Source organism: Pundamilia nyererei, unplaced genomic scaffold (assembly GCF_000239375.1).
Source record: "Pundamilia nyererei isolate P.nyererei 1_Seehausen unplaced genomic scaffold, PunNye1.0 scaffold00022, whole genome shotgun sequence".
NCBI lineage: Eukaryota > Metazoa > Chordata > Actinopteri > Cichliformes > Cichlidae > Pundamilia > Pundamilia nyererei.
This window is the reverse complement of record NW_005187423.1, coordinates 1,883,446-1,907,462: the sequence shown is the minus strand read 5'-3', so window position 1 is coordinate 1,907,462 and position 24,017 is coordinate 1,883,446. Positions and strand designations below refer to the sequence as shown.

Genomic DNA, 24,017 nt, shown 5'->3' with positions numbered 1-24,017 from the left:
AGTGAATATATTTGTGCCGTATTCTTCAACCCTCCCTTCTTGTTTAGCTTCCTACTGTTCGAGCTGCTCCTCAGCATGTGCAGGAGAGGCTAATTGTTTTAGCATGTATCTGCCTGTCTTATTTGGGGCACAAAGGCACACTAGGGGTCATTTTACTGACAATACACAGAAACTGTTAGCTTGCAGCTCCAAGTCAAAATCCCCACTTTTTCTTTTGTTCTTCTCAACAGTTTTTTTCTCTTTCCGAAACCTGGAAATGCTTTCATATCAAGCAGCGAAAGCGGCCCAACAAACTGATTTTCTTCTTAAACAGCAAGTAGATTTGCCTGCTACATTTGCTGTGAGGCACAAGGCAGTATCAAAGATTTAGTGATATGTGAGGCATGCTTAAATGAGCCTACCAGCTGTTTTCTGTTGAAAAATCTGGACAGCTTTTGTTTGTCTATTTTTGTGCCATTAAGACTGTAAAAAAATGTAGCAATGTTTTTAAAAAAGAAAGATATAAAATCCGCCCACAGTGGCATTATCACTAAAAAGGCAGTCTATTGAGTACACTGGTTGCAGTGTACTAAATGACAATGTTAAAACAGTATAAAAGGAGCACAAGTACAGGTAAACTCAGACTGAATTATTACCTGAATGTGCAGCTTCTCTCAGTGTTACAGAGCTTTATGAGTGTTCCGGCCCATTTTTTAGCACTCTGGCCAGCCCACAGCTTTACAGTTTTGTTTAAGTCGTTTTAAGCTTCAGCAGGCAGCTGTTTTCAGTGAAAGGGCTGTAAAAATCTCATGTTCTGCACTTAACCTGATCAGCTCCAAACAGAAGGCAGTTAGCGACTAGCTAGCAAACACAGTAAAGCATTTAGCGGTTACAGAGTGAAAGAAACACCAATATTGGATTAACAGTCACCAGAAGCATGATTCTGAATGGATGACAAGTTGTCTCTGTAACTGCAGGGTGCACAGAAAAGCAACCGCTTGCTAACCATTTCTTTATATTGAATTAAAGGGTGATGACATTGTTTTTACAGCGTTTTTTTTTTTCTTTTCTTTTTTTCAAATGACCCTCTGATTCACTCACAGTTAGTATGCTGCTTCTGGCAAATAATGTGTGTTATTTCTATGAATTTTCCACATTTCACATGACATTCTTTGTCATTACATGACATGCACAATGTTTATGGTTAGGATAAGGGTCGGAGCAAAGGAGTTATTCATCACACCACATGTGGTATTGTGCAGAAGTCTTGAGCTGCCCCTTATTTCCTTTTATTTTACTTCGAAGAAACTAGATGTTGCTGTGATTTTTTTTAAGGTGGTTCTGAGCAATATTTCTCCAGGCTTACTGAAGGTTTATCCAAAAAAATTTCTTGGGCATTGACTGCTTTTTTACTCATTTTCAGTCCAGTCTTTTTTGAGAATTTATTAAAAATGTTTCATAATCCACTTAATACTGAGCTATGAATTGTTCAAGCATAAAAGAGGCATCTGACTCAAGAGAACAAGTGTTCTAGTATCTACACATAACAGGAAAATTAGATAAGACCCAGTTTTGAATTGTACCTTTAGACACTTTGTTACTGGCCTGTCGCAAAACACATAAATTGATCCCATTTGTTTAGTTGAATATATAAAAAAATGCCAAAGATAACAGTTTGACAGGCATAAAAGTTTATTTTTGTACCAACAAGATTTCCAAAGACTTATTAGCTGAAAAATTGACACACCCCAGTATGGTGTGCACTGTATCCTTAAAAAGTTTGAGGAAAGTTCAGAAGTGGAAGACAAAAAAAGATGGCAGCTCTAACAAACACCTATAGCAGACTAACAGTATCTGAATATCATGTCCTTAAGAAGCTACATTTTGCTGCTCCCTTATTCATAAAAGGTCATAGCAGATAGCTTTGCATATTTGATTTGGCAGATTTTTGTCCTGGATACCCTTCCTAATGTAACCCCAAAGTCACGTGCTTAAGAAATAGGAATAACTTTAACACAAAAACTGACACGGGACCTGAAAAATGTATCTTTATCAGTTGATCCATACTTTGTATAGTATTGGATTGCAGACAGTAAAGGTCAGTGTCACTAGGAAGAAAGGAAAAAGAAAGAAAGCTGCATTGGTGTAAAACCAGGACTCACACTCACTCGAGCTTAAGTACTTTTGCGTGCACTGTTGCGCACTTGGGAATCAGCGCCCTGCTCCCCATCTGTACACAGCGTGTGCTCTTTGAATGTGTGCATACGGACACATGGCACTGTGTTTTTGTTGATCACGTCTCAATCAGAGAGGACTTGACCCATCGCAGAAGCCACATTATTGCATTCTAAACACACATCCACACTTCAGCACGCACGCATGTAGAGACACGCACACAAAGCGGTAACCCTGCATTCCCCTGTAAACAGTTTACAGCCCCTTCCCTTTCCCTTATGCAGACACAGGCCAAAGCGTCAGTGTTGTGTTCAGCTAATCCCACTGTTTAGCCTTTGTTGGCGGCCTCTAGCAAGGACTCTGCAGCTTATGTCCTGAGGGGGGAAAAAAAACAGTCTTTCATTTGCATGCATATGTGAGTTTGTCGCACACATTAAAGGCCTCCCCTTTACCTCACCGTGCCGCACTAAACTTCATCTATATAAATCTTAAAGTTTGTTTGGGTTCTGTCTCTCCTCCACGAACCCGTCTGCCCCTTTGCAGCCCCATTTGTTTAGCTAAGCATGTGCTTGTTTTCTTGCCATTCTCTCCTTGATTGAGATTGACCCCAACATCTTCACAGCCTCACACACACTGACACACACACACAGCTCCTGACTGTGTATAGACACCGTGTGGTTTTGGCTTGCTTTGTGCAGCAACAGCCCAAGGTAGGAAATGCTGTTTAGATTAAGTGTGTTCTGATGTCCTTTCAGGCCATGTTCCTGCTGGATCACTCCCCGTTTGTACCACAAGCCTCTCTAACACTACACACGGAAACACCAGCGGTTTAGGGTTAAGCACAGGACACAGGAGTTTACTGTTGCAGGGCCACATCTTCTGCGTTACTCTCATTCATGGAAACATTATGCATGTTTTTGTGTTTATAGCAATGTTCAAGTGCTTATCTTTTGGCTGTATACTCAAACGTTTCTAACGCAGTCTTTCTTTATTGTGTTTTCTGACTGAACAGCTCAAATAAAATCGCGTTTTACATATGTGTGGGTTCTGAACCTGAATTATTTTCATGTTATTTCCTTGGAGGTGCTCGTTACTGCCAGGCACTGAAGTCCAGCCAACTAGGGCACCTAAATAACAGCTATCAGAAGAAAGGAACAGATATCTGATGCCTGCTCTATGTTTTATTAGTGGAGAAAAGGAAAGATTTGTGTCCATTAAGTCAGTGTGGGCTCCAGATTCTCTCTCAACAGGCAGTCTTTAGCTGTTAATTTTTTCCACATAATCAAAAAAAGAAAGAAAAGAGGCCTCGGTAGGTGATGTGTGCAGGAAGGGGCACTCGTCAGGATCTAAGGGATCTGTTGTATTTAGCCGGAGTATTGGTGTCAGACATTGACATAAGCTTGGTGTGAGTGCCTTTTGTCTTTAGCTGTTTTTCTGTGATGAAATCCAACTTTTTCTGACTGTGCCTTTCCATTTGATCAGCCACGCTATGAGTGAAAGAACAACTTGAGAAAAAAGATGCAGATTTTCAATTAACTGCCACATCTATTTTTTTAATGTCTTAATCTTCCCAATAGAAAATAGCCTAAATATCTAATGGAAAATGAGACATATCTTATAAGGCACTCCGGAGATTTAGTGTGCCTCTGCAGTGAAGCGGGGGGGATTCCCAGGAAACAGATTAAAAAGGTAAAATGTCCAAAATTAAAGCAGTGAGGGTGACATGTGATATTATTCTTTAGTAGGATTAAGGTTTGAAAATACTGTATTGCTCTATTCCCACAGTGCAACAAATATTTAGTCGAGTCTTAATGCTAAGTGACCCTGATGACAACTGTGGAGTTGTTTTCTCAGACTTCCCGGAACTACAGTAGTGCATCGTTGTGTTTCAGACTTTCCAAATCACATAAACTAATGTAATTAGCTGAAGACACAGCAATAACGTCTCAAATAAAGAGCAGGAACAAAATTAGGGAAAATTACATTTAGAAAAGTCCTGAAGCTGTTAAATTAGGCCTTATTTTGAAAGGTCCTAGCTCATAGTTAATCTAAATCTGATCTAATCATTTAATGTAAATAAGAGTGTTTAAATAATCTTATCGTTATTGCTCTTCAGTTTATCCTCTTTTATGATTCAGTGTCAGTTATTATATTGTTTCACAGTATTTTTGATAATCTTCACCATTTCTTCACATTCTTCTTCCTAGTGGTTTATATCCTGTGATGCAGGGTCCACTATTTTGCATGCCTTCCTCCACTTCTTCTTTGCATAACACTCCACTGACCTGACACCACTTCATCCATGCTGTGTTGACACGGAGTCTGGCGTCTGGTAGAGTTTCGCAGTCCGAGGTGACAAGGGACCCGAGGTACTTGAATTGGGCAGCTTTAGTCAGCGGCTCGCGATCAATAGTAATGGTACTGTTGGTCTGGGGGCCGCATTCAAGGTACTCAGTCTTCTTGATGTTCAGGCGCATGCCGTTTTTGGAGAGCCGGTCTTTCCACGCTTGTGTTTGGGTTTGCAGGGTTGGGCAGTTTTCTGTTTCTGATAGGCACACATCATCTGCATACAGGAGGCTCCATGGATGTGGTGATTGCAGATCAGCCGTCGTGGTGTCCATATAGAGGGTGAACAGCAGGGGCGAGAGGGCCAGGCCCTGGTGGATGCCAACGGTAATCGGGAAGGCTGGTGATGTTCCCGCTGAACATCGGACCATGCTTGTGACATTACGATAGAGCAGCTGAGTCCATTTCACATAAGCTTCCAGGGCACCATGAGCTCATAGTGATCGCCAAATCAGCTCGCGGGGGACCCGATCGAATGCCTCTTCCAGATCCGGGAAGACCATGTGTATCATTTTTTCAGATTATTTATAAAATTATCTACCCTAAGTTCAAAGTGCAAATCTTTTATTGACCTTTTTTACAGCTATCTATTCCACTGCCTACCTATGCTGTTGTTAAAGCTGCTATCATTTGAATTCTTACCTATCTGTTTATTTATTGTTTTTATTTATAGAGTAGGATATACTCCTTTATTTGCTCTTTCATTCTAATGCTTTACTCTTTATGTTAGTTTTCATGCACCAAGTACAACAGTGCTTGACAATAATGACCAAAAAACTTACCTTTTCTTATCACAAGAACCATTTTTAGCAAATGTTTATGTCAGACAAGGGGCTCATCTGTAGTGAAGGTTAAAAAAAGTTTAAGAGAGAAAAGTACTTGATGAAATAACACAAATTTTTTTAAAAATGGGGATGGGAGCCACTTTTCTCAGTAGGTACTGCTTTTTCTGTGTGTGTGTGGAGAAGTTGCTGGGCAAAAGTGTGTGATACGGATGTGCAGCAATGACACCTCCCTTGCTTTACTTGCCTCAGTGGTCCCAGCATTATTACAAATACCACCGCAGTACACTCCCTTATCTACAGTGGGAACTGATACAGCAACAGCCGCTACTTACGGGGCACACAAATATATCCACACAGCGCTCAGCAATCTGCAGCAGCGATCCCTGTGGGTCCTCTTCGATGATGCTGGAGTCGGCAGCGTGTGTTGTGGCAGAGGGATGATAGACGTGAAGTTACTTTGGATCAAATATCAAATCTTGTGCAGCGGTTAATGTTCACACTTGGATAATGAACGATTTGGTCACATCCGTGGATCCCAAAAGATCTGATCAAGTCAGGAGAGGGCAGTCAAGTCCTTCTGTCTGGTTTTGCAATTTACACACACGCGTGCACACACATGCGCGCGCTCACCCACATGCGCGCGCGCACACACACACACACACACTGCATACACACCTGCACTGCATACACACATTCCACTTGACTGGAAATCTTCAAGTAACCCCACGTGCCTTTGATTTGTGAGCTCAGCCAATTTGGTCGTACAGGCTCATGATCATTGAAAGTTACTGCTCAGGTGGGGCCAATGGATGTATGGGCGAACGTGTGTGTGCGTGCACTTGTGTTTCTGCGTATGCGTGTGGGCACACTTTGTGTCTGCCATTCAGTTTAGTGGCTGAACACATCTGTTCAACTTGCCATGTTAACATTCTCAAGTGGTCTTAGTCACATTAACGCTTTGAACCTCAAAGACTCATGCACTCAGACGTGGTCCATCTGCTATTTAAACTCCAGCAGAACCCAGTAAAGTTTAGATTCATTTTTATGTAGTTGACTCCTTTTCTGTGCCGGTTAAATTCTCCGAGCGGCTAGGGACTTTTACACCTGGTAAAGTGGTTGTAACCTGTTTAAATGGCAGAGCTGATTTCCTCTTTAAACTACTCACATTCAAAATATTTCCCTCCCTTCTAACCTGCTCCTTCCATCTAAACCATACAAATCAATTATTACCCCACCCCCACCCCCTTTTCCCTCAGTTTTCCTTCCTGCCTGGCTTGCGCTGTTCTTTGTTTGTGTTTAAATGATGAAAGTTGATTTATGTTATGTAGTGCATGGGAGTCTAATGCAGCCACAACCACATGTAGTTATATGCCTAATGTTGTATGTTGTCTTTTGGCAGCAGAGCAGAGGTTGACTATTGTTTCCCCTTTCAGACATGCTCCTATTAATCATGAGTGTGTGTGTCCAGGAGTGTGTATTTGCCACTAAGAAAGAGTTTAAATAATACTCAGTGCATGGTGAAAGGCCCGGACATACATCAAACCAGGACCTTTGCCGTTCATGTGATACAAGGGGACACACGAGAAGAAAATGTAGGACTGAGCTACTGTGTTATTTTATCTCAATAAACAATATAAAAATTAACGGTTGTGTAGTGGGTAATATTGTTAACTCACAGAAAGAAGATCCTGGTGTCAAACCCACCTTCAGGGCTGACGCACCCCTCTTTGAAGCTTGCATGCTCTCCTCATGTCTGGGTTACCCCCGGCTACTCCAGCTTCCTCCCACTGTCAGAAGACATGTGTTGGGTTAACTAGTGATTCTAATTTGGCTGTAGGTGTGAATGCAAGTGTGAACGCTTGTCTGTCTCTATATGTTGGCCCTGGTTAGATGGGTGACCCATCCACACCCATTCCCCTCTCACCTCACCATTCCGAACTGAATAAGCAGAAGAAAACAGATGAATGGAAATGAAAAGTGAATTTAAATAAAATCCCAGAAAATTTCTTTAATATTTATGGACATAAATTACTTACAATTTCTTACAAAGCACTTTAAGTACCTTGAAATGCACAGGCCTGTTTAAAATAAGTCATCTAAACAGTTTGGAAGTCACTCATTACTAAGTCCACATTTCATTAATGCTAACGATTTGCCTAATGGTGTTGCTCTCATATTAATAACTGACTATGGAATGTTTCATATTAACATCACACATGGACGCCAGCAGGGTGCTGGAAAAGACGTTTGAACCGTGGTTACAGTAACAACATTATCAACGGAAACTTAAAAGTCTTTTAGTTACAATATAATTAGCTGAACTCTTGACAACATAATGGAATAAACACTTCCTGCCCTAATGAGTGATCCATGTAACCAACGCTTGATCACAAGCCTACACTGCAGGCTACCTAAACAAATCTCAAATCATATTTGTTAAACAGGCTTTCTCTTCCCAAACTTTGAGCTTTTTCTTCTCCAAATTTTAGCCTCAGACACACACACACACACACAGAAACTTGTGAAAACATTAACAGTGGTGTTGCTTACTGCTGTTTGTAGCAGTCTTTCTGTGATCACAGGTGTAGGTCATTTTGTGCAGCATGAAAGCCTGATCTTGCCTAAGGTCCCTAAATGTGTCGGGGGAGCTGTGCTAGCAGAGGATATTCATTCACAGGTGAGACCTGGAAAACTGGAAATAATGTCAGTTTGAGAAAGATCATCAGTTATTTATCAGTTGCATGCTCCTTTCAAACTAAATTTGGTGTTTGTGTGCTTTGCCAGTTCGTTGTGACCTGCAGTTTCCCATAACACCTCTCTCTGCATAGTTTTGTGAAACTAGGTTTATCTATATAGGTTATGAGCTGAATCACATGGCCAGTTTACAGTCCCCAGTATAATGTGTATATCTTTGTCTGCCAGAGTACCCAGACAGCAAGGCCCAGCCAACTGGTGGATTCAAACCCAGGACCCTCTTTGGTATGAGTCAACTATGCTGACCGCCACACCACTGTTCCACCCTATTTCCTTTTTACCTCTGTGGCTTAAACCTACTTATAGTACAACTCAAGCACGGTCGCCCGTCCTTTGTCCGGCTTTGAGCTGGATTAACAGAATACTCTGCTAAAATGCTCCTTGTTTCGGGGACAAGCAAGTACCTTGCTAAAGTGCCTCATCCTCTTAATCGAGAGCTGCTATCCACCGTATTATGCTTAATGACGAGCTCCATGAAAACTGAGTTCAATGGTTAAATAAATTGACACTTTTAGTACATGCATTTATCTGTTGTAAATGATGTTTTTTCTTTTTTCATACTGGTAGATGTCCCACATCTGCTTTTACAATGTTAACTGCGCGTGTGCATGTAGATGTGTGTATATGTGTGTGTGTGTGTGACCATGGAAGAGTCCTATATGGAAGCAATTACTGGCAGTGAGGGCCCTCAGACACCCACAGTGCCTCTCACTATGGCCCAAACGGAATGTATCTCCCTCCCCCTTTTTTCTTTCTGTCTCTCCTTCCCTGTCTTTTTTTGCTACCTCTCTCTTTCTGTACCTCTTTCTCTTTCCTCTTTTCCCTCACTGGATTAAATTACTTTCGTATGAGTCCCAACAAAAGGGCAAGGTGAAACCCCTTTCTATTTCTTTTATTTATTTGTTTATTTATTTATTTATGTATTTTTATTGGGAACAATTCCTCCCCACCGCTCTCCCTGCAACCATATTTTAATTCAAATCACACATTACCAATTTGTGCAAACAAGCCCTGAAAATACCAGCACTAATTAGAGTAAACCGTGCATGTGTGCACTTACATGCGTGCATGCTCAATGTAAAGCCAGTTACTAGTTAGTATGCACAGCCAGAGCCATGTAGGATGTAAGTTTTTTGGGAGGTCTCTGCGTCTAGTGGGCCGCTGTCGTCTACCTGTTTGAGTGTGAGAGCGTGTGGACATGTGACTTTTTGCATAGATAATCTGGTTTTTCAGAAGATCCTAATTCAGAATTTAATGCTTGAAAACCAGAAGAAATCGAATTAGTGGTGAAGCATCCACTGAAAAAAAACAACCCACAGATAAACTGGCAGCAGGCAGTGACAGGATTGCAGTTGTCAGGGTTTGGCAAATCGTTGTCGCTCCCTCTCTTGTTACAGTAATGCAAAGCTCAATGAAGGAATATCGTCAGGCCTGCCAGCAGTTTCAATTCCTACGTCTGTGGGAACTGTGAAGTCGGAATTTGCCATGTGTATATCCCTCCAAACTGACTCTAAATGAGATAAATAAGTTCAGACTAAATTGGCAGCTCACGTCCAAAGTGATTACTCTTCCCTTAATGTCTCTTCATTGGAATGGGAGAAGACTTGGCCTGCACGAGAATAGCACGGGTGTGGCAAGGCGGTCTTTTCCAACACAAAGAAGTGACGAGTGATGGCAGCCAGAGTTTACTTGTCAAGGTTTTTATACACTCACACACACATACACACACATGCAGCATTCTCATATGCTAACTCCGTCCTCTTCAAACAGTTAGTCTCTCACTCCACACTCCTTCAAACTTGGCCTGCAAAGGAGCCTTACATTCCCTTCCCATGAGTCCTAGTGTGGCTAGTCAGCAGAAGGACCCCAGATTGCGCTGGCTGCACCGCCGCCTGCCTCGTTTGGGAGCGTGCCTGGGCCCTTCGTTTCAGTAACCTTGGTTTGCCCCCTCTGTTTGTGAATTCCTGTCGCTCCAATAGGACCACACTGTCCCCAGCAAAATGCTTTCTGGCAGTGGGCAGCTGGACGGACTGGTGGGAAAGTGAAGTGGAAGCTCAGATTGTCTTCCAGGCAAATAAATAAGGCTCGATTGTAGTTTTTCAACCGCAAGTTATTAAACTGCATTGTTTCGATGAAAATTAAAACAAAGGAGAAAAGAGGTTGGGAGTCACAAATCAGCGATGCCATTGTAGATGCAATTAATAATCACGGGAAGCTCAGAAAGCACGTCTAATCTTATCAGATCACTGGCATTTTCTCCTTTACTTTGATATCATATGTTTGGTCCTTGAAGTTGAACTAAGAGTTTTGATTGGTTGCAATAGCTCTCTCACATCCTGTGGCGGTGTTTTGTGTCTGCCAACACCCAGACTCTGGAGTGTTTAGCCTTCACTGCTAGTTCTGCTGTCTAAGGAATTTCATGGGCTAAGTAATTTTTAGTTATGTCTCCCCCCAGCCCTCTCTCTCTTTGTTTCTTTACACTCTTCCACTCCTTCTTGCTCAAAATCATAGTTATTTGCGGCGTGGCGCTGGGTAGTTTGTGGTTTGCAGAATGGCTGTATTATTCCTGTATTAAGTATCTAGTGTTTCACTTCAGTGTTATAAGAGGCTTCCCTGGCTCAAAATATCAGATTACCTAAAATCATGTAAATATCAGTATCCTCCTTACAGTTTTTCAATAATGCGTTTATAGTGCTGATACTGTTTGGAGAGATCTATAACACCGTCTCATTTAAAAAAGGAACTCCAGTGATTATACAAAGATCTTGTGGAGTAGTGCTGCATATGTGGTAAAGGACAACTGAACTGTCAGTGGATTTGCATTGGTGGAGGTGCCAGATTTTGAGGAGGAAGAAAAAAAATGAAATAACAAAGATGATGTCTCTGGCTCTGAGGCACTTTTATTAAAAACACTCCATGCAACCCTAAGTTTTTGACTTATGTGTACCAGGCTATTCTGAGTCAATAACATGTCATATTTCATGCTGGAGAGAAAATGTTCACAATGGACATTTGTATATGAAATATTTATGCAAATAAGTGTAATAATAAGTAAATTGCTAATTCGCAGAGTAAATTTTAAATAAAACAATATTATTGTAAGTAATCATCTAAGTCTTAAAATTGTTACCTGTAAATGCAATTTATGGTGTTTTATGACTTGTTGCTTCATCAAATTTAGTTCTTTACAAATACACTAAACCACAAGTGCCCAGCATCACCTACAAGTACCAAGTACCAAACATTTTAGTGTTATTCATGTCCGTGTTCTGAAGATTTATTTTATAGTCATATTGGTTCATATACTCTGGTAATTAAGACAGTTTAAGCCTGAAATTATAGCAAAAAAGTTTTTCTGGCTGTTGATGGTGTTTTTTCATATATGATACATAAAAACAAAAAATAAATAAAAAAATAAAGTGATTCTAATAAAATGAATTGAGCATGTTGAATAAACCTTTATAAAAGCAAAATTAGATTTTTGAAATTTAAAAGTCCCCCCCCCCAAAAAGACAAAAACAATGAAGTTACAAAAAAACGGCAACATTTTCAAATAAATTATTATTGTGTTATATTTTCCCACTTTAATAATCGTCTTTAGATTAAGTAAGTAAAGATTTACTGATAAACATCATTATAACATAACCGTTGGTTATCCGTTCTCCTCAATCTGCCTGTCTGCCCACATCAGTGCAGGTTCTTCCTCCTGTCTGTTTGCTTGACACTCCACTGTGTCACAGTGCTACTAATGGCCATTGCTGAGCCAGCCACTTTCTAAATGACACCCTCCTCCGCTCAATACAGCTGCTCTGCAGTTACACGCTCACTCTTCTCCCCCCTTTTTTTCTCCCTCCCTACTGTCTCCGCTGACTTCCTCTCATGTACAACGCAGTGGCTCCCCTCTCTCACGAGGAAGAAAAGCAGTTTCTTGTCAATTATCTCTCAATATTTTCTACTCAACTTGCCTCTTGATGAAAGATCGTCATGTTGTATGGTGCACACGTCCTTTTATACATCACATATCAGTGGCTGGATAACTGACAGTGTGTGACTGGAGCGTCTTCTCCCCGCTGATTGCAGCGCACCCACCAACACAATGATTCGTTCATTCATCACCCCCACCCCCCCCACCCCTCATGCGTGCACACACACACACACGCACACACACATGCACACAAACAGTTCTCGTTCTCTGCCTTCTTTTATCTCTTTTTCCCCTCCTCACAAAACATCACCTTTCTCTCCTTTTAATCATCTTCATCTCGTTGCATGTGTGTGTGTGTGTGTCTCTGTGTGTGTGAGAGCAGCAGAGGGTGGTGTAGCACATTTCCTCTACTGCAAGCTATACTAAGGATGTATGGAAGCCAAATTGAGTTTGGCCTTAGTTTGACTAGAGCAACCTTGCCAACCTAAATCCTGGATCGACACACACATGATCACTCTCATTCTTTCCCACATATCAGCTCTCCCACTTCCGCATACCCCAGGTGCCACTCGGATTTAATGTAGTTCAAATGACTTTATTAACTCTCAAAGGAAAAAGAACGAAAAAACAGTAGTGCTTGTGATGACTGAGGCATTCATCTTTTGTTGCCTCTGACTTTGTCTTTACAGGGACCACACACACAGACACACACTCATGAACGTGCGCCCTCAAAGTTCATTGGTTAATCAGCCAGGGGTTCCAGCATCCTAAAAGATGGTGGTGGCAACATTTTGGCACTGGCAGCTCATAACTGGATTGCTGTAATTATTCATTGGGAGAGTGATGCCTTCCAGGGGCTGAAGATTGATTAGGTTTGATACGCGACTTAGTGTAATCTGTCTTTGACCACGGCTCCTGTCCAAATTGGCAGGAATAATAAAAAAGAGCGCAAGTTATTTTTAAAAAGGAAAGAGAAGCGAGCGAGCAAATGAAAATGGAGGTGGGTGGACAAAGGGAAGAGAGAAAGATTGAGGCATATCCTGTGTCATGTCTCCTGTGGCGCCCCTTTGCCATACACAAACCATTAATCTGCAAACAACAACAGCCGGGCAACCATTTTGTTTACAGTTGAGCAAGACTCAAGCTAAATAAAGTCATTACAACCTTAAAATACACACCTCTTATTGTCAGCATCGTTGTGTACTCGGTTCAAAGTGTTCCGTGTTTCCAGGCGCATGTGGGTTTTTATTTTATTTTTTCCCCCCTTTGCTTGTTTTGTCGGCCAGACCAGCGCGATCCTCGGTTGTCTCATTTTCCACGACTAAAGTGTGTCTTCAGTTAATCCTCCAGTGTAAGCATGGCAGAACTTAAAAGGCTCTGATTAGGCTGTTGTGTCCCACAGGTTAGCTAGATATAAACTCGTGACACACTCACAGTGCCCATAGATACCCCAGAGACCTCTCTTTGTGTTAATTAAAGGAGTCTCAACTGCAATTAGCAGGCTTTACAATGAACGTACCCACAGATAAACACATACACGGGCACACATATGTGTACACACAGCGATACAGATACATCCAAACTGTGAGTACATTTACGAGCCCACAAACACTGTTTACAGTTGCTTAAGTATCACCATGCCATTGCATTTATTGTTAGGCTAACTACACCAGATTGTCTTCAGTGTCCACTAGTGGTCATAATGATGGGAAAACAAGCGTGACATGGGCTTGAAGCGGCGTTATTCTGTGGGTATGGCTAAAATCTGTTTAACAGATCATAGAAATTTGAAATACTAATAACATTTTCTACTTATATTGGAGTTATAATGCAAAGAGTTTAAGTGTGCTAGGCATAAGGATTTGAATCCATGGGTCATTTTAAATCATTTTTAAAATATCCAGTGGCAGTTCATCTTTCCAGGAGCAATGCTCTTTTTTTCCTCACAGAAAAAATAATAGTTTTTTTATTAGGATTCCTTTATGATGATGGTTTTAAATGAAAACATCTGTCAGTGATTTTTGCTTTTTGCAGCATGAATAAAATTATATTCACCTCCATTACGCTTGGTCAAAGCGTTCTCATCCCTGCTGATCAAATATTCCCACACAAGAGGTCGAGAGTTTGTCAGTTGGCTGATTTTCTTTAGTTTCCCCTCACCGGTGAAGTTTAGACACAAAAAGTGCAGGCTTAGGGCGATCCGGTGCTTTTAAACGTGCCACCAATTGATTCTTTACAAGTGTGCGTATGTTATGAGTTGGGATTGAGAGATAATCATGTGCACTGATGCCAAAGGACACTTTGTCTCTTTGACACAAACGCAGAAATGAGAAAAGGCTGGCTTTGTTGGACGCAGAAAATTAGCTGACATTATTTAAAGGTTTTGTTATGTTTCTGTGTGTTTGTCTGGGGATTTTATAATCAGCGCAAATGGACCCTTGGTGCCATTTTTTGTCATTTTACGTCTTTTTTCTTGCATATTTTATGTATGAAAGGACACATGAGGAGATGACTTAATAGCAGTGATACAAGTGCTTGTGTAATTTTGTTGCAGCTCTTCAAGCTAAGACTTGAGGAGTTGTGTTGTGCTCCCTGCTAACATGGGAGTCTGGTTCCATGGTGGCCAAATGGCCCATCATCCTGCCGCCTTATGTACCAAATTAGACCTGTGCTCTCCCGGTGTGCTCAAGCCTTGTTCACAGGAAATCAAGGCCAGGTGGAACTTAAGTGAATGAAGTCCTGCTTTGGCACATTCTAGCTGGGGAGATGACCAAGTCCGTGGCCCTACCTTCCCCCCCTGGAGCTTGTCAGATGTTGGAAGAGTACACAGACCCACAGAGACACACATAAACACAGGTGCGAATACCTATTTGCTGCAAACTTGCAGTGGATGGGTGCTGTCAACTCTGTGGCGATGCTGCTTAGCCGCTCCACTCCCATATTTACTTATTTATTGGCAGCGATGGCTGCGATGACAGGGCCACTCACTCTCAGAAAGCCTCCCAGGCTCCACGACGTTTTAAGAGCCCCAGGCCTGGTTTGATGATTTTGACGCGAGTTAGCGTGTACTCGAGTTGTCGGGTGCATTCAGGGGGCTAACCGTTCTAATGCGTTTACCCTCCCGCCTTATGAGTGTGTTTGTGTGTCTCGAAGCGAAGTGTCACTTAATAATTTAGCTGCTGGTTTCGTCCCCCTTGCCATCAACCAATCCATTCACAGCCCTTTATGTCTTGCCTCTGGGAATGTGGAGGCCATTCCTCTGCCTCTCTGGGAGTGATTGAACCAGCAGAGACAGGTGACAGAATCTGGTGTGGTGGTGTGTGAGGACAAAGTGCGAAAGACTGACTGCATGAGAAAGAGGGCCAGACAGCTGAGCTGTGAACCCAAATGATGGGAGGAAAGAATAAAAAAGAAAAGTAGCACAAGCTGATTTCTGTAGAAATGGAAGACAAGAACAACAGATGCTCCGAATCTCAACTTAAGTGTGAATACAGCCTCACTCCCATTCTGACCTTAAATTGGTCCTGCGTGTCTAATGTTTTAAAGCAATGAAACACAGACATGCAAGATGGAACACATGCTCATGCATAACGCTGCACACACACACACACACAAACACACACAGTCAGGTTTCTGGCCTCTGTGTATGCCAGATGTAGACATGACATATTTTTTCTCTCTCATCAATGTTTTCAGACTAATAGGTTCTTGTTCTCGGTGGAAGTGGTTCTAAGCGAGAGCAGGAATTCAAAGCTTGCATGCCAAACCTGTGGCTATGGTTGTAATAATCAAATAATGTAACTTGGCCACGTGCAAGAATGCGTGTTAATACATGAGAGCTTTCAACAAAGCACCCCAAAGCCAGTGGCCTTCTATATACTTTAATATGACTTCATGTTCACTTAACCCTCCTCTTCTGTGTAATTGAAACCTGATGGTGGAATAATAATCATTTTTTTTATTATTTTTTTTCCTCTTTATGCATTCGCTAAGCTGATTTTTGCCCAGGCTGTGGGATAGTATTCAATTACAAGGGGTTTGGAGGAGGGGAGGGCAGCAACGGGCATTACACTTAGAACCTCTCCACGGGGCTCACAGGAAGAGAAACTAAAATGACTTTTTAATGTGCTGATCGTTTGGTTGGAGCACACATCCTACAGAACTTGAAAAATAAAAAATATATTGCTTCTGAAACTACACTTCCTACTTTTCTCTTCTTTAGACGTGTGGCTAAAAAAAGATGAATGAGAAAGACCAGAGTTAGAGACAGAAGAAGAATTTAACCCAAACTTTTTTTCGTTTTTCTTTTTCCTCAGCAGAAATTCTCTGAAATAAACCTAAAACTTTTCTGCTTGTTTGCCGAATGGTTTTTACTACCACACAATGATTTGTGTGACATTTATTTGGGTGTTTTTTTTGGCGAGGAGCGTCACAAGTGTTTGTGTGTTTGTCGTGGTGTTAGCGGTTATGTTCCTTGTCATGTGTGTGCCATAAATAAAGACTCCCCTGGCTAATGCAACCCACATGTTTTTTGTTCCCACCTCCTTTCTGGATTTGCATTTGTTTTCTGGGGAGTTTTCAGATGGTACACAGGCTTGTTGGACCACGTCTCAGCTTTTGTGAGGTCATCGATTTTTTTCTTTTTCTTTTTCACATCAAAAGCAGCCGTGGACTTCCCTTTTACTCACAAAGGTTAACTGGTATAATGCGTGATTCCCATTACTTCACCACGGAGCAGATGCACAGCTGTGAACTGATGACTTTCCTCAAAACACATTTGCAGACACAGTCATACCCAGGCAGGAGATACTAATAAATAACCACAGCTTTTATATATAATATAATAATTAATTTTTAAATTATCTATTTCAAACCGGTGTATTATTCAGTTGTAAGACCATCACTATCCAACATAAAAATAAACCACAGGTGACTGTGGCAATCAAAGCAAGCAGAAAGAGTTTTTTGTACAGGACGTTCTTTACAACTGTTTTTACCTGCTGGCAATAAGAAACTTCCAGCAGCCGCTCACCAACCAGTTGGAAAATACACATATTTCTCTAGCAGCTTGTGGTTATTTCACATCCAATATGGGAGAAAATTCACAAGTGACCATGACATCATGTGAAAGACCTTTATAGGCAGGAGCCTGGCCATGTAGGGCTTTAAATGTAATTAATGAAATACAGATAGGAGTGCTGTTTCCAACACTTTGGTAGGTCCAAAAGTGCCAAAGGAGACAATGTTGAAGGGGCCAAATTTAAATATATGCTGTGGAACTTTTTTTAAAATCACATCTTGTATGTTCAAAACAAGCCTCCATTTTTTTTCTTTCATTGCATGGACAGTTGTCTACAATATTTTGGTGGCTTGCCTGACCTATAGTTCGCAGAAGTTATATTTTGTTGGTTAACATTCAGCCTGTGGTCAGTGCATATATAGCAAGAAAGAACTGGCCAGTAATTAGTCTGATGGAACCACTTTTAAATGACCTTATTGTGCAGTCTTTTATTGTAATGCAAAATTATGAAAAATGGAAGCAAAATTAGGTCTCAGTGGAGATTTAATTATACTTGTTGGGTGTCAATATTTACTATTGTCCACAACAAACGCTTTTAAAGGGTCGCAGTGTAACAACTACCGTACTCAAATCTTTTTAGCCTTTAGCTTCTCTCCCTTTTTTTCTAATCAGTGAGTGTAAAAGGGAGCAGAAAGTTAAAACAGGTAAAGACACATTAGTGAGGTCAGGAAGGGAGAAAATCTGAGGGTTATAAGACTGAGAGGAAGGGTAAAAACAGAATAATGAGAGGTGGGGAAAAGTGTGGAGGAGGTTCAGAGAAGGAAGACACTGTCGAGAAGGACTTTGTCAAACTCTCACCACTGGGTTCGGTGGATATTGGGTTGGACGGTGAGGTGGGGGTGGCGGGGGGCAGAGTTGCCACGGCAGCGTTCCGGATGGGCAGGCGGTCTCCTCTCAGGGGTGAGGGGGGACGTGGGGCTGTCAGGGAGCCTGGCAGGTAGAGACACAACGCCCTGTGACTGGGGGGGAGCACGGGTCAGTGAGAGAGGACAGGAATGAAGGGATGGAGGCGGCGGAGGGGTGAGGCAGAGGCCTGTCTGATGAGGTGAGGAGAGAGTTGTAAAGGAGGGAAACATAAGAGAAGTAAATGAGGGTGGAGGAGGAGAAGAGCTACTGATGATTAGAAGAGAATTATCCAAGTGTGAGTGTGGAGTATTTTCTGCTGCAGCTTTGATATTTTTACTCCCTTCCCGAGTCGCAGAACAACGCAACCTCTTAATTCCTGCCACCTTAATCACACTGGACAAAGCAGAGATTTGTGCATTTGGAGTCATGCTAAATTTTGTTGAATTTAAGTTTAAATCTTGTTCCTTATAGAAACATTCCAACAAGCCATGGTATTTGTCAGATAAGTTGGCACCAGCACCAGAAACCATTGGTAGGGCCACTTTAGTGACTAATTAGTTGTTATAAATCTTACAATCCATAACAATGACATCTGTGAATCATTATACAACTTAAAGAGTTAAGTCATTTTTTTTCTCCCACTAAAGCTGTTATATAGCCTTTTCCATTAGCAGCTGGTGAATGTAGCTGATGCTGGAGATAATCCCATCTCCTTGTTTTTTTTATGTCATCGTGTGAGTTATTTGCTAGCTAGCAAACTGCAAGCTGCAGAACTAATTGATACTGAGCTAGAGAAAATTGCTGAAATGTTTCAGTTTTTACAGCATCTTAAAACACTTAATTTCTAGCTTGTATGATTTGTTTTGAAATGCATCTTTACACAGAGTTTAAAGAGGTTTTGAAAAAGAAGATGCTGGAAATCCATCAGTCTGTTTACTGTGATTAGCTAGTTAGCTAGTTTCTTGAGTATCTCAGTAAATATCACTGGGCTTTCAGACTGTTGGCTCTAAGTAATATTTAATTTTTTTATTGTTTTTTTCTTATTTTCTCAATATTTTGAATTGTTAATCGCTGCCAAATTATTAAATCAACCGCATGCACGCTGCAGTGCTCCACTTTTGTCTATTTGTTGCACCACGAAAACTGTATCATATCACGAATCAGGAAAGCACCAGTCAGATTAACTGATGATAAAAGCAGTGACTAGTTGCAGACCCACTAATATAAAGAATATAAACACTACGCATGTTTGAATTGAGGTTTTCAGATATAGAGAGCTTAAGTGAATTTCTGCATGTGTGTGTGTGTTTATGTGTCGTCATGTGAAAGTTGTTCAGAAATTTGGTGAGAAGGAAGGATGGATGATCTGATATCCTCGTGGTCTGGTGCCTGCTGGGATCGAGGTGAACATGTGAATGAGCACTGTATATGTATATGTGTGTGTGTGTGTGTGTGTGTGTGTGTGTGTGTGTGTGTGTGTGTGTGTGTGTGTGTGTGTGTGAGCGTCCATGCTGATGCTGATAAAATTGTAGTTTTGTCTCCCGACCTGGATAGTGGAGCCTTCCCTTTGAAGGAAAACTGAACTGGGATGTGGAGCGCTGTTATGCATAACATGTCATTAGATCACAAATTGCTAAACAGGCATTAGCAAATGATGCTCTTAGCAATTAACCTTCTGCCTTTCTATATTATCACAGATACAGCTGAAAATTGTAAATAACTCAGAACACTCGTTAGACTCATGTTGTTATACTGTTTCGTTCACAAAGGTGCACTTATAAGTGGAGCCCAGATTGCAGTGATCAGTGACACGGGCAATCATGTGGCTCTCTTTATTCTCTCTTAGACCTTTTGGTGCCCTCGTCTGCCTTTCTCTCCGTCTTTCTCTCCGTCTGTCTCTAACGCTATCACAAGTGGAGGGCTGTTCCTGTTGGTGTCATATGATGTCTTGTGGCCCTGTAGTGGTAGCAGAACAGTGACAGTTCTATCCCTGCGCCATCTAATCGACACGCCGCTCGTTGTCACATGCGCACACACTGTGATCATAAATCAGGTCACTGACAGTACCAGCCTTTAGCCATGTGCTCCTGCTTACGTCTTTAGTGTACTGCTGAAAAGCTGCACTCACGTTTTGGTTTTCTGACCCTTTTTTTGGTCACTTTCCACGACTCTTTCGCCGTGAATGTTATTGTTTAGCTTTGTTTACCTTTAATTATTCGAACAAGAATGTAAGATGATAGGAAAGCTTTATACGAGCAGAGAAAAAAAGTTGGGAATGACTGAACAGCTGATAGGATGAACTCTAGATGTGACTTTCATGTGACAACCTGAAAAGAATCAGTGTTTCACCAGCCAGCATCCTGCTCGGCAAAGAGAGGGTGCTCATCAAGCTCCTTCTGCTGGTGGAGATCATTTGTTTCTGTGGCACATGATCGCCGCCGCTGCACAAATTATGTCGTTCCACCTTCCACTTGTTGTCCTCTCCCTTTCTGGCCTAGTTTTTGTGCGAGCTGGTCTTTGTTGTTGTGATTTTCTGTCGTGAAAAGAAAAAAAAAAAGCAACACAAAACAGAAAAATAATACAGCAGCAAAGCATCGTAATTATGACTCTTTGATGACTCCCTGTATTTGTTTTGTACTCTTTGTTGTTTGCTTCAACAGGTTTTCTCACTTTGCACAGAAAATAAAAAGCTGGGTACTTTGCCTCTCAAGAGCATAGTAAGGGGAATTGGTTCTCTTGAGACTGGTCTAACAACTCAGTGCTGTCGCACCCAATTTCTGGGCTATTTGACCCATTAGATGTCAGTGCTTGGGAAACAAACAGGCAGTGCTAAGAGGTTTGATGGGCATAATAGTGTGGACTTAGTGATGGATGGTGCCATAGTTAAAGTACAAAGAGTCCAAGAATGTTTTAAATCTCACTTTCTGCACTCTTATTGGACTCTTTTACCCGGCGTGCTCTATATGTTTTTCTTTAATAAAGACTGAAATATAATCAGAACGGAAATAATAGAATACAAGCCAAAAATAAGTGAACAGTAAAAGAATTAATGAGGTGATGTAATATAATATTGATAAATATAGAAAAAAGTAACACAAATCATGAGAAAACACGTTTGTGTTGTTTGAAACGATATCAGCACAATCCCCGGTAGTTACTGGCAGATGTTTAGGTCACAGATTTATATTGTTTCCCGATTGCCATCTGAACTTTGAGGATTCAGTCATTTATCTCTAAAGGCACCAATTTCTAAACATCAAATGAAAGAGGAAAATCAGAATTAAAACATAAATCAAGCAACGCATGCAAAGCAGTGTGCAAATGTGACATCACCACAAATGACTGAATCCTAAAAGTTCAGATGGCAATGGAGGTTTATTTATATAGCGCATTTCATTATACTTCAACTCTACTTAGGTGAATGCAAAATAGAAACAACGCATATTAATAGTACTTTTTTCATTTTTGCCCTACTTTAAAAAAATTGATTGCATTTTTTTTTAAAATCACTTTTGAGCACAACCCTACAAGAGTTCAAACTAACGTCTTCATACGTAGATGTCACTTTGCTGTTAAAAGAGGTTATTAACTCTGGCGTTGCTTTGAATTTCTGGTTATAGTTGTTGCTCCTTTGTTCTGCGACTCTTCATTGTTGACACCTCCCTTCTGACTGCTCAAATTGCAAAATTGTACCCGAGACTGAGGTTGTGAGTACCTGGGGAGTAAGAATGCTGTGGCAGAGCTTTAGCCTCATGTGCACGCCAGTATTGATCCGTGCAAGCCTCAGTGACTGTTGCTACAGAGCAGGCTTCGCTCATGGTACAGGACTCCCACCTGTCACCAGTCGGTGGCAGCTAATGAGGAAAAGCAGCCCATCACACACTAGTACAGCACACACACACACACACACACACACACCCATCAGCTTCTGGGATAACACACTGCCACCAATTCTGCCCTCTCCTCCTGCCTCACCCAGGCACCCCCTTCTCCCTTCTTGCCCCCCCTACCCCCCACCCCCTCTTTTTTACTCTGCCTCTTTCTCTACCTCACTTTTCCTCTAATGAGTTGCAACACTGATAACGAGCCTGATGATCTTCCATTGATTCAGCTATCACTTGCTTGTCTGGTAATTGATCCGTAGCTGAGCCTCTAGTTAATTATATGGGCTTCGACATGGACCCCTGCCCCGGGGGGAATTCTCAAGTCCTGCACAATAATAGTTTTAATAAAGGAGCCTGAGGATCTCCAGTATCCCCTTTTTTCCCACCCTTTTCCTGCTTTCACAGATTTTTCATCTTTCTATTTCCTCTTGCTTCCTCTTTCCAGCCCCCCCCCTTCAAAATTTCTTCATCTCTGTATTTTTACTTCTGTCTCTCTCTCTCTCTCTCTCTCTCTCTGTGTTTTTTTTCTTTGTTTCCGCTGTCATCATGACCATTTACTATCGGCAGAAGCAAGGTGGACGGGGTAGGGGGGTAAAAAGAGGGGAAAGAAATGTGGAGGAAGAGTGAGCAATATCTGCAGAGTCCACTCCTCCCTCTCACAAATAACAGCCATTAACCAGCCAGGTCAGAAGCTGAGCCACCAGCTTGACTTGAAACACTGAGTGCCACTCGAAAAACCCACAGACTAGCACATTTACAGGAGAATGGGGTGGAGGGGTGGAGGGAGCAGAAGGAGAGAGGAAGAGAAAAAAACTGGAAAGCAAAAAGGAACCTTGGCGGCTAAATTGTCACTTAATATAATTAGCCTAAGCCTCGTGCATTACCTTTTCAATAAGTTGTTAAGAGCAGAGCTGGTGGTACATGGACAAGAGGTGACACATTATGCCTTTTACAACAATGCTTCTCGTGGCTACTGACAAGGCACGGGCCAGCATGCAAAAAGATGAATGAAGAAAAGAATTGAAAAGGAAGGGAGCAGCGGAAGGTATTTAGAGGTGGAGGGGGGGGGGAAATTACAAGAGACAAAAAAGCAGAGGATGAAGATGTAGGCAGGCAGCAAGAAAGGAGCGAAGATGTAAATTGAGCTTGAGACAAAAGACACAATTGCACATTTTCAAAGTGGCGAGACACACACTGCACACTTTTCTCTCTGCTGGCAGAAATCACCTGTACATAACAGTAATGACCGGTGTGATAATCTCAGCAAAGGTTAACGGTGTACCACCATTAGTACATAGTACAAAAGGCTTTTAACAGACAACCAAGAAGCTGTCTGCCGCAATTTACCACAAAATTTGAAGTGACTTTATATATCACAAGCCATTTAATGTAGCTGAGGAGAGAAGTTCTGTCCGTGTCCCTTTCTCTTTTGTTCCTCGGCAATGAAAAAGATCACTGTGACATCTCCCTCTCGCTGCGGACTGAGGCACCTGGTCTGTCATTTCTCTAATGATAGTGGGGCGAAAAGACGGGGTGGAGAAGACAAGATGGGAGATTTAAAGTTTTTAAAAAAAGGGGAAAGGAAAGGAGAAGGAAGGAGGGAGGGAGATGGGTGTCTTCATTGTTTGAGATGTGTCCTATGCTGTGTCAAAGGAAGCATAGATCTTTTCCCTCTTTTTTTTGTCTTATCCTCCTGTGTGTCTTTTTCTCTGTGTCTGCCTCCCTTTACTCCTCCATCCCTCATTTTATTCCCCTTACCTTTGCTGCTGTGGGGACCAATTTGGCTAAAATGGAACCTCTTCCTCATTTTTTTCTTAATTAAAATCTGAGAGCCTCCGCGGAGGAGGAGGAGGAGGAGGAGGAGGAGGAGAGGGGAGAGAGAGGAGGTGCCTGTGAGCATGTGTGTTCGTGTGCATGCTGGTGGCAGATTGCCTGCGTTCCATTAGTCTTTCATTAGAGTCGGTGAAAATCAAACAAAGGCACGAGAGTTTTAAAAGATGTATCAAGGCTGGCATCTTTGCTTGTTTTAAAAAAAATATATATAGAGAGAGAAATATATATTTATAATTATCTAATGAAAAGAACACCAAAAAATGATGATCAGCTGTGATAAAAAAAACAAAACAGTTTTTTTTGCAGAATACAAACCTGATTTTTCTTTCCTGAAACAAAGAAACTTGAAAACACCAAACAGAAGTGGCTCTTTTTTCACATGGAAGGCAACAACTCAGCTCCTTTGCTTA

General features: G+C 41.6%; 1 protein-coding gene across 2 annotated transcripts in view; it reads left to right on the top strand.

Moving 5' to 3' along the window:
* bnc2 (basonuclin zinc finger protein 2) overlaps window positions 1-24,017 on the top strand; it is a 165,564-nt gene that overhangs the window by 51,943 nt on the left and 89,604 nt on the right. The window lies entirely within an intron of this gene.